Here is an 11,642-nt window from a genome sequence, read left to right on the forward strand (position 1 = left end):
TTAACTCAGGCCCATTTAGAAGTGGGTCCTAACGTCCAGGCCCACCCTGAGGTCGTCCCTTCGTTCTGGAAATAGACGTAGCAGCTGAAGGATCCCCACACTGCTTGGCTCGGGAGTGAGGTGCTGGGGTTGGAAAGTCTAAACAGAAGCCGTGAGAACTGCCCGCACCCAGGAAACCTGTGCATCAGAAGCTGCACACACACCTGGGTGGATGGCAGAGGTGTGAGCCACCAGCAAAGATATGAGAGGTGCAGGGGTGCTGATTCCCACCATGTCTTTACTCGACTCTTCATTTGGCCTGGGCCTGAGGAGAAGAAGGAGAAGAGGAAATGCAGAAACTTGCATGAACGGATGCACAGTTCACCTGCAGGGGACTCCCACTGTGCTGCTGTACGCATGTTGTTTCACTGCTTGAGCAAAGTCACACGTGACCTGGGACCTGCATGCAGCTGCAGATCTGGCAAACGCTTTTTTCTTAAAGTTGTTCTTAGCCAGCAAGGCCAGCATATCCCCTCACTTCGGGGCACCTCCCCTCTGCAGCCCTGTGTCCCCACCCAGTCTGCAGAGGTCCTGCTGCCTGTTCCATCCACAGGATACCCCTCCTGCTGTTCCATGGCAAGAATGACATGACGCCGCCCGGACCAGGGAGTGGGCACAGTGCTGCTAGGACTTCCTGACAGACTCTGAGCGTCAGAATTTCAGAATAAATCTCACTCAAATTCAGGGCTCTTCTCACTCAGTGAAATATTTTTGGGCCCTGTGGTCCTAAGCAGGACAGGTAACGGTTTCAATGTAAACAAGAACTGTGGTATCCGTACCCACCTGCAACCGAGACGGAGGCCCAGCATCCTGTGGTCTCTGTGTGCTGGAGGCTGCACCTTCCTCAGCTGAGCCTGTGACTCAAGCAAACTGATGGAGGGACCTGAAAAGGCGCTCATTTTTGGGTGCAGCCAAAAAAGACAAGGCTCTGGGACAGGGGCAGCCTGCTGTGCCAGCTGCTCTGGGACCTGGGCCATGTGCTGATGCAGACATGACGGTCCTACAGGTGTCACTGCGGGACAGAGCCTCTGTTTGGAGCCTCGGGAGGACCTGGGGGTGAATCCCAGGGTAGATGCTCAGGATTTTCAGCCAAGGTGTTCACATCACACACAAATAACTATTATACTTGGGAGGAACTAAGCCTGACTTTTTTTTTTTTTTCAATCAATATGATGAAAAACGTCCTTTCTTGAAAACACAGCCAGGTTGTTGGCCCATCACTCAACCCCCGCAAGCATCTCCACCCAGAAAACGAGCATTTCCGTGTCCGCCTCTCCTCCCACTCGAGTGCCGTGACTGAGAAAGCACGTCAATAGCCGACACGGGTCTGCAGCCCTCAATGTCCTCCTTCCCCGAGTCACAGAGAAACAGCAGGGACAGGCCCCAGAGGCTGGTGACCTCAATCGATTTGCACTGCCGAGTAGAGAGCTGGGAAGAAGTAGCTCCAGAGGCAAAAGCTTCATAGGGACCCTGGCCCTCCAGGGACCTGTGTGAGGCAGCAGCTGCAGGCTCTGGCTGAGGCCCATCTGGACATCACGGGGGTTCCAACCCCACCAAATCCCTACGTACTCCTAGCCAGGAGGGGCAAACACTCAAGGAAATTACCTGTCATTGCCCTTGAACATAGACTCTGATTACTCTTAAAGGTGTCCCGTGGTTTCAAAGGAGGAATGTTTAACCATGGAAGCAAGTTACCATGCACCCTGAGCTGTCCATTATGACCTGGGCGTGATGTCACCCATGCAGTCACACAGAGGGCACGCACAGGAAGATCACAGCACCCATTTAAAGTGGTCCACACAGGACTGTACTGAAAGTGCAAGTAAGTGATATAAATAGTGATCCAAATGCCCTGGGTCCCTCCTGCTCTACAATGTGTCAATCAGCCCAGACCCGTGGGCCCACGGGGGGCTTACTGGGCCCTGCTGACAGAGGAAGGGAGGCCACAGCTCAGCTTGCACATCAGTTAGCCTGATGTCCACAAACGGCCAGGATGTGGACAGCAGCAGCACCACAGGCTACCTGTGAACATTCTGCAGGACAGTGGTTAAGGGAAACCGTCACCAGGGGCAGAACTGGGGGCGGTTCACCTCACCATCCACTTTGCTCAGATGACAAATGACCACACATGCTGATTCCTGGCTCTGGCCAATATTTTGCATCAATAGTCAGAGACATGGAAGAGACATGATTAGAAATTCTTCATAATTGGACATTTGGGAAGAGGTTTGTGGACGGTTCTTACTCAATGGGCAAAGATATACATAAAGATATTTGTATGTCTTGTGCTGCTTCTTACAGTGTGTCCTCAAATAGGAAAACTTCATTAATCAAGACAATACAGTGATACATTCTGCATTTTCCTCCAACTTGGAAATACAAAACTAAAAGCCACAAACAAAAAACCTCCTACATACAGAGAACAGAATGGTGGTGGTTAGAGGGGGAGGCACACGGGGGGAGGATGAAGAGGTCAGATACAAGTGATGGAGAGTGGGCTTTGGGTGGTAAGCACAGAATGGAGTACACTATGTTGAATTATAAAGCTGTACAGAGAAATTTCTATAATGTTATGTTACCCCAAAAGCATAATAATAAAAACTTTTAAACAGAACCTTTGTCAGTACCCGACTTCCTAAAAAAAATAAAAAACTAAAAAGGCATTCTTCTTCCTTATAAATAACATAAACATATTTTTGATACTTACCGTTTGTTCACTAAGGACGAGGCATATCATCTGTTGAGACTTGGTAGTAGGAGGAGCGCTGTATGGTGTCAGCCATTGGATAGTCCGTGAGGAATAGTGTCTGTGAAAAGAAAATCAATCCATGAGAGTTAAAAACCAATTTCCACTAACGGAGTCCAGCCAGTCAGGATAACGTCTAGGTCCAGGGCCACAGCATCACTCGACGCAGGAGTGAAGAGGCCCACTAGGCTTCCTGTTTTCTAGTTCCAGTGTCCATGGTGACGGCAGAGATGTGCTTAGCAGTTTCTGAGTGGCCCACAGCTGTGCCCTTGGACATGCTCTTTACAGTCACTTGAGATGATCTCCATGATTTAATCAAAGTCTCTAGATTCAGCTTGAAAATCTTCAGGACTTTAGTATGTTTAGTTCTCAATGGTTCCAAGCCAAATGTGAGAAAAATTGGTTAGGTTAATTGTAAAGTTCTAAGTGATACTGGAGAAAACTAGAATTCGGGGTTTGTCACAGACTAGAAAAATGTGCAAGAGGAAACACACAAGGGTGAGAACGGTAAGGGCCTCTCCCGAGGCCTTTGCCACCTTGACTAGACTCAGGTCCCTGCAGGACCCTAAAGGTGAGGGACAAACCATGAAAAAGTGTGCTATACATGTGCAATGCTTACTGGTGGGGATACCAAGGGAGGAACACAAACTAGAATCAGACTGAAAGCGTGAACTTCGGCCCATGAGACAGAGGTTTGACATTGTCCCCTGAAGCTCAGCTCACCACCACAGGCTCCCACGTGTTGTTGGCATGGGTGGCTGACACTTGAACCCAGAGATGGCCCCCTGGGAGTGATCAGGAGTGGCCTACTCTCCCTTGGATTAATGTCAAGGAGAACAGTCAAACACTGACAGAGGCTGAGGAACTGGAATGGCTTTGTCCCTTCAGTCCTGTCATGCCCTCTGGGAATGTCCAGATGGCACAGCTTGCACTAGTGCACAGAGATATATTTCAGAGGAGCTATGTGCAAAAGAAACTTGAGGAGCTCCGTGACAACTCTCACCTGGAGGCTACACCTGACATCAAAAACTGAGGCCTCTCGATCGTAAAATTTAAATGTGATAAAAAACTGGATTCCGGGGTGGCTGGGGCCAATGGGCTTTGTCCAACCCCTAAACACACAGTAGGTCGGCTTCCTCTAGAAGACAGCAAGCCAAAGCACCAAGAAATGAGTCTGACTGGCGCCGCCCTACAGCATTGGCTAATTAATTGCAGGTTCCCAGTAGAAAACACAGCAATCCCCCTGCATTCTTATGTGATTTGTACAGGCAGAAACATCCCAGGTGAAGTGAACAATGGTGTAGCTAGAATCATATGGACATTTGGCCAGAGACTTAACAAATTCCATAACAAAAGCCACTTACAAAAGCCAGAATTCTTCCACGAAGGAAAGACCGGATCCTCCTGGGGAAAGACCCCCACAGACAACAGAACATTTATACTGTCAACCTAACTATATGCATTTCCCCCAGAGAGCAATAGCTTTTATCAGGGTAAGTGTGTAACTGGGAGAAAGCAAAGACAGACAGACCACTCATGGACTACAGGACACTTGTTCCAAACTGAAAATGGTATAAAAATCAAAAATGTCACTGTGGCCCTATACTAAGAGTAGACATGTTTCAGAGTCAAGTGACCCATAGAGTGATAGCTCAGGCCCATTTGGAAGCAGGTCCTAATGTCCCGGACCCATCCTGTCATTGTCCCCTAGTTCTGGAAAGTATACCTGGATTAGACGTGGCAGCTGAAAGATCCCCATACTGGTTGGCTTGGGAGTGAGGTGCTGGGGTGGGAAAGTCTGAACAGAACCCGTGAGAACTGCCCGCACCCAGGAAACCTGTGCCTCAGAAGCTGCTCACACACCTGGGTGGACGGCAGAGGTGGGTGCCACCAGCAAGGATGTGAGAGGTGCAGGGGTGCTGATTCCCGCCACGTCTTCATGTGACTCTTTATGTGGCCTGTAGGGGCAGGGGAGGAAGAAGAAGAAACGTAGAAAGTTACAGTGAATTACTGCACAATTCACCTACAGGGGACTCCCACCGTGCTGCTGCATGCGTGTGGCTACACTGCTTTAGCAAAGTCACACGTGACCTGGGACCCGCATGCAGCTGCTGATCCGGCAAATGCCTTTCCTCTACACGCAACCACAGGTCAGTCACGGTTGCTGCCTCTCTGCTGGCATGGCCAGCACATCCCTTCACTGTCTCCCCTCAGAGGCGCGCCCCTCTGCAGCCCGTGTCCCCAGTAGCATTTCCCATCCCCCCTTCCCGTTGTCGTTGTCGTGTTACAAGGATGATGGTATGCTGACTGCACCTGACACACTTCTAGCATCTCCAGTTACAACAATAAGCCAGAGTAAGACTCAGGGCTCTTGTCCCTCAGGGAAGCGCTAACGGGCGCAGGGGTCCTGAGCAGGACAGGCAGCGGTTGCAAGAGGGAAACTGGTCACTTCTGGCCCCTTCCAGAGCCAGGATGGAGGCCCAGTGCCAGCGGCTCTCTGGATTTTCTCCTCAGCACATTGCTCAGTCCAGCAGGTGACCGCCGCAAATCTGTGCAGGGAGCTGAGAAGCTGCTCAGTATGTGTTGGGCCCAGGAAAAGACAGGGTTGTACAACAGGTCCAGGCTGTTGTACAAGCTGCTCTGTGACAATGTGTTGCCACAGACATGATGGTCCTACGTGTCACTGGGGGACAGAGCCTCTGTTGGGAGCCTCAGGAGAACCTGGAGGTGAAGCCCAGGGTAGATGCCCGGGATTTTCAGCCGAGGTCTGGTTGTCGTTTGCAATAACTACTGTTCCTTTGAGGAACAACTCTTGGCCTTTTTTGAATTAAATTGTCGAAAAACCTTTTTTCCTTAAAAATGTAGCTGCAAGGTAGACCCATCAATCAACCTTGAAACTCACCTCCTCCCAGAAAACAAGCATGTTAAGTGTCCCCCTCTTCTGCCGCTTCAGAGACATGACTGAGAAAGCGTATGGAGGATGAAGCGCAGGGCAGCAAGCTACTCCAAGGCGTTCTTTCATCCCAGCCACACAGGAAGGGCAGCTCCTGGACCAGATGCTGCAAACCTAATGGTCGTGGTTCCCAGGCAGAGCTGGGCGAGCACTAACTCTAGGGGCCGAGCTCCACAGGGGCACTGGCTCTGCAGGGACCTTGGGGAGGCAGGGGCCCCAGGCACAGGCTGAGGTCCATCTGGGAATCATGGGTACCTTCACCCCTCTGAAGCCCAAAGCAGTCCCACCTTAGAGGGGTACACAGTGAGGGGAAGAGGCTGTCAACAACCATCAAAATGGACTGTGATTTTTTGTGTCCCCAAAAGTTTCCTGGTTTGAAAGAAGACATGCTGAATCATGGGCCACCAGGTTACCATGGAGATGAGCTCTCCATTATGACCTGGGGTGTGATGTCACCCATGGAGTCACAGAGGCCACGTAGAGGAAGACCACACATCCATTTACAGTGGTCCACACAGGACTGCCCCTGGGCAGACCCTGAAACACAAATATATTATTTATGTAATGACCCAGTGGCCCTTGGTCCCCCTGCTCTACAGGAGACCCCTCTCTCAGCCCGGACCCGTGAGCTCACAGGGAGCTCCCTGGGCCCTGCTGACAGAGGAAGGGAGGCCGTGGCCTGGCTTGCACATTAGTTAGCCTGATGTCCACGAATGGCCAGGACGTGGACAGCTGCAGCACCCCAAGCCACATGTGGACAATGGAGCAGGACAGTGGGTCAGGGAAATTGTCACCAGGGGCAGAGCTGGGGCAGTTCACCTCACTTTGCTGAATGATAAGTGACCACATATGCAAGTACATGCTGATTCTTGGCTCTGGCCAATATTCTGCATCAACAGAGACAGAAAAGAGACATGATTGGACAATTCTTCACAGTGACATTCGGAAGTGTGTGGACAGATCACACTCCCTGGGAAACAACACAGATAGATACTGGGTCCCGGGGGATGCTGATCACAGTGTGGCCTCACAGAGGAGGGCTGCCTCAGTCAAGAGGTCAGGATGACCCAGCGGGCCAGGTCACCACTGTGAGGGAGAGGGAACAAAAAGCGCCACTCAAACCAACAAACAACAACCTCAAAGACACAGACAAGCACGATGGCTACCAGAGGAGAGGGGGCTGGGGCAGTACAGCGAGGGTAAAGGGTCAAATACACTGTGCAGAAAGGAGATCAGACTTTGGAAGCAGGGCACCTGGAGCATGCAGGTGTTAAAAAGTATTACCCCTGAAATGTATGCAATGTTACTAACCAATGTTATCCAAATAAATTTAATAACAAAGAAAACATTTTAAACCTTATTTAGTCCCCTCTTTTTCAAGAGAAGAAGAGGCATTCTTCCTTCTTTTGAATTCTATAAACTCATTTTTGTTTAGTTACCTCTTGTTCACCGAGGATCTGGTGAATGGCTTGTTGAACTTGGTAGCAAGGATATGCTGTTTTGTAGCCCTTGGAGATTTACAGAGGAAGAATTCTATGAGGACAAAGAACAAAAAAGATTAGTCATTAAAAAACAACTTATGATTCCAGATGTTATCCACTTAACAAAATTTCTAAATATTAGTGAAGAGCATCAACCCGACGGGTTTCCTGGTTTCTAGTCTCGATGTCTGTGGTGACGGTGTGGACGTGCTAGAAGCTTCCGAGAGGCCCACACAGTGGGGCAAGAGGTTGCAATTCATCCTCTCCATGGGGTGGGGCTTGAAGATCCTATCGCAGGGTCCAGGCTCAGCGTGAAGTGGTTCAGAAAATCGTAGGGTGTGTTCCAGGGGCTCCAGGTCACAAGTGCGGTTGTTGTGAAATGATAAGTTGTCACTTGCTAAACCCATGTGGTAATTCAAATACATCACAGGCAAACACAGAAGCTTGCACAGCTTAATAATAATTCTTATTATTAAGAATTTAGGGTTTTTTTTCAGTAATAAAAGCCCAAATAAAGACAATAGGAAGCACAGGAAATTATTATTATGTGTTTATAATAGGCTTTAATTTTTTTCTTAAAATACTGACATGTTGCTGAATGAAAGCTAAGCCTATTTCATGCCATTTTATTTCAATTCTTCATAGTCTGAATGATGGACTCTCCCGTCACGGGATCGTTTCAATCACGAGGTTACGTGTACAGACGTAGTACTGGTGTTTACCAGGGCCCGAAACACTGCTGACCCACAATCAATGGTGCATGTCTGAATGTCCAGGAAGAAGAGCTTCTCCCTTTCTGAAAAGGTCCGGAATGGCCTACAACTTCGCAGTTGATTTTGAAGGCTGGAATTGTCCTGCTTCGTTTTTCTTTAAATTTCAAGTAGTGTCTTCTTTTATCAAAATATTTTATCCACTGCTGGGGACAACTTGATTCAAACAAGAGTCTTAGCAGTTTTTAATTTTTAATGGACTAATGGGGCCCAATGGTCTAGGAGTCGAACTCACCACTGGCTCCCCGATCAGTAAGTCAAAAGTGAAGCGTCCCCCGCATTCCCGTCCAAACTCATCCCGGGCTCCGCAGCAGGCCTGCCTGTCCTTCGGAGACAGGGCTGCCCTCCTGGTGGACTCGAGCTCCCTGCCCCCCCAGAGCCGGTCCTCTACGTCCCGGCCGGAAGCGGGGGCAGCGCCGCCCACCCCCGCGGGGGGAGAATGTGGCGCGGACTCCTGGCGCCAAAGAAGGGTCGCCTCGCCTGCAGGCTGGGACTCCAGGAAATTATTTTAAAATATAAAACACCAATTTCTCAGGCAGAATAATTTAAATGTAAAGATCAGACATTTTTTCCAATTTTTTTTTGAAGAGCAGACTAATAGTGTAAGTAAACTTTGTGTTTTTAGCACAGAAAGAGAACCAAATCCTAGATTTGCATTCAGGTACTATTAATTCTAAGGAATAAAAGTTAAAAGCTTATAAATATATACATCCAATGTTAGCTAACTCTACCATACAAGATGGTGCCTTTTCCAAGATTTCCTTTCCCACAAACTTCCTACTTTTAAAAAATATATGCATTCAGTTTTGTGTTACTCTTCTCATTTCTCACTCTCATTGAGGGCAAAATTACTCTCCCTGAACCTTAACCAAAACACGTCCTTTCCTTAATAAAACCACGTTTCTGCCTGGCGGGGGGGGGGGGGGGTCGGGGTGCTTGGTGGAGAGGGACAAAGGGACAACTGTAATAGCATAAACAATAAATTACAATAAAAAACAAAACTTACATCTTTCTTTCCATGCCTACAGAAATATGAGTGTCTTTACATTATTAGTCCCAGTAGTTCCATGAACATATATTGACTACAATTGCTAACTAGTTGGGTAAATTTTAAAGGAGAAAACTAGGAAGGAAGCGGCTGTTAATAGCCTGGCACATGCAAGGTTTTTAATCTCTAATTAACATACTTATCTGATCCTTGTTTCTGCCAAATGGGATAGCTAAGGTTACCGATTCAGCAATACATGTGGAGGAGAGCTTTAAGTTTTTCTTTGCCTTGACTTGTAACCTCCTGCAGGCTGTGAATCAAGTTTAGGTAGGAGGCTGAGGAGACCCCTAGCTTCTGTCCTGAAGTCTCCAGATCCCATCAGAGTGGACAAAACATCCAGTTATATTCCATATTGGTTCCCCCTCCCCTCTTTAGCCTCAGGTGATTGCTTTGGAGGTCTCCTGTCCCTTGTGAGCCCTCCATGGAGGACAGGGTTCCTAAAATCAAAGTGACCTCAGGTTGCTGAGAGGCTGAAGGGGGGAGGGAAATGCCGGATGCAGGGACAGAGGAGGGAGGGGCTTGTCGAGGGGCTGAACAGAAGATGCAGGGCAGTAAAAGGAGGACATGGGGGCCGCTGCGAGGGGGATGGAGAAGTCTAAAGGTGCCGGCTGGGGAACACCTTAAATTGCCCAGAGAGGCCCTTAAAGCTCCAAACTGTCCTTAGTATAATCGTGCCCACAGGAAACGACACAGACAGGGCTGGCGGGGCACAGTTCCAGGAGCTTTTCGGTCCACGGAGACGCTCTCACGTTCTCACCAATGAAACCTTCATCTCATGAATAGAGAATCTTGGGACGGCTTGCGCCTGCCTGGCTTCCACAAACACAAACCCGCGTTCTCCTCCAGCCCCCCTTCGTCCAGGACCCTAAGCTGCCTTACACACTGCACGCAGTTCTTGAGAATCGACGAGATCCACGGTCTAGGGGTCCAACTCACCGATGGCTCCCCGGTGGGTCGGGCAGCAGTCAGGCACTGTGATGAGGGTTTCAAAGGCGCGTGCACGCGGAGGGTCCTGCGTGCGGGGTCCGGGGCTCCAGGGAGGAGCGGATCCTGTCTGGGTTGCAGCACCGTGTCTGTCGGGGAAAAACAAACAAACAAAAACACACACACAGAAAGAAAACATCGCCAGACATTAATTGAGGCGATCAAAACATTTTATTCAAGGCTAGTACGATGGGAGGACGGATGTCTCAGTATCGAACTGGGCTCAATTCTTGAATACGACAGAAAAAAAAAAAAACATAGGAATTTACAGCCCAAAAGACTGGTGGGCATCAGTTGATCGAAAATTACTAAGAGGGAACATCAGGGGTAAAAAGATTTCTGAGTAATCAACCAAACGGGAGACTCGCGAGCACAGAGCCCCCCCCCCACCGGGAGTCACGGGGTGAGCGGTGGAGGACTAGAGAGGCCTGCCTGGACGCAGAGGAGGAGGCGCCTGCTAAGCTGACCCAGCAGGGTTCTGTTTGCAGAGGGTTTACAGATGCGTGCCCATACGGGGCTCGGAGAAGCTCCATGAGCCTGCCTCAAGTTTGGTCACGCAAAGTGTCTTTGTCCTCGGCACAGGGAAATGGACAGTTACTCCACACTGGAGGAGGGAAGAGTATGTCTGGAATCCAGGGTTCCCCTGGGGGATTCTCTTAGTGCTACCATGTCCCGTGATTCAGGCCAGTGAGAAACTGCAACGACCTACTCCACGCAACACTAGGGATGGCCCAGATCCCTCAGGAATAGAAGATCTGGTCACCCCACCAGGTAAAGAACCACCACCAGCTGAGCAGCTTGCTGCAGAACAGGAGCATGGTTTTTAGTGCAAGAGAGTAAGTATAAATACCAGCAACTACTACATGAGCAAATAAAGAAACAAAGACTATAACTGTTAAAATTATTTCCTCGTTTTGTTGTGAATACGTTTGTATGTATATATGCATGCATTAAACAAATTTCTTTGTTTCCTTCCCTCTCTTATTTATCATGTAGCATGAGGTGTACTGAATTTGTAGCACAGTATTAAGTATTCTCAATTTTACATCCTACTATTTGTCACAGAATACCAATGACAAGAGTCAACTTCACTTGCTGGCTTTACCTGCTCTTGTGCAGGAGGGGCTAGAGTGTTTTTGGTGGAACGCGGGATCGGTTTGCATCCCTTCAGGCAGAACTGCAACCTTATCATGGCCTCTATGGGAACGGTCAGCGTGGTTGAGAGTGACGTCTGTAAGGGTCATGTTGACGAAGGGTGGACTTTTGATGGTGAGTTCTGTGTGTCTGCTCCATGGGGCTGATGCAAGCTAACACTGAGTGAAGAGATCCACCCTCACCAGGGCCTTCAGGGTCATCCAGTCTGAATAGAACAAAACCCCAAAACAACACAGGGCAGATTCCTTCTGTCTCTTACTGCGGAGTCCTCCTTCTCCTGCCTGGGGACGCACCAGTTGCCAGGTCTACCCCTTCCGGCGCCGCAGGGCCCTGGTTCCCTGGACGACATTATCCCAGCACGTTCAGGTCCCGCCGATGACGCAGCACAGGACTGCCGAGCCTCCGGGACTGTGCGCGCCAATTCCTACAGTGAACCTAATTACAGCTATAGAGAAAAATGTATCTA

General features: G+C 49.3%; 1 long non-coding RNA gene across 1 annotated transcript; it reads right to left on the reverse strand.

The window, feature by feature from the left end:
- Positions 1 to 2,766: 2,766 nt before the first annotated feature.
- On the reverse strand, positions 2,767 to 7,247 carry LOC123479845 (uncharacterized). Its single transcript, XR_006655603.2, has 3 exons — positions 7,178 to 7,247; positions 4,649 to 4,743; positions 2,767 to 2,846 (listed from the first exon to the last, which is right to left on the reverse strand). It is a non-coding gene; the product is annotated as an uncharacterized lncRNA (long non-coding RNA).
- Positions 7,248 to 11,642: the final 4,395 nt, after the last annotated feature.

Source organism: Desmodus rotundus, chromosome 10 (assembly GCF_022682495.2).
Source record: "Desmodus rotundus isolate HL8 chromosome 10, HLdesRot8A.1, whole genome shotgun sequence".
In the NCBI taxonomy this organism is placed as follows: domain Eukaryota; kingdom Metazoa; phylum Chordata; class Mammalia; order Chiroptera; family Phyllostomidae; genus Desmodus; species Desmodus rotundus.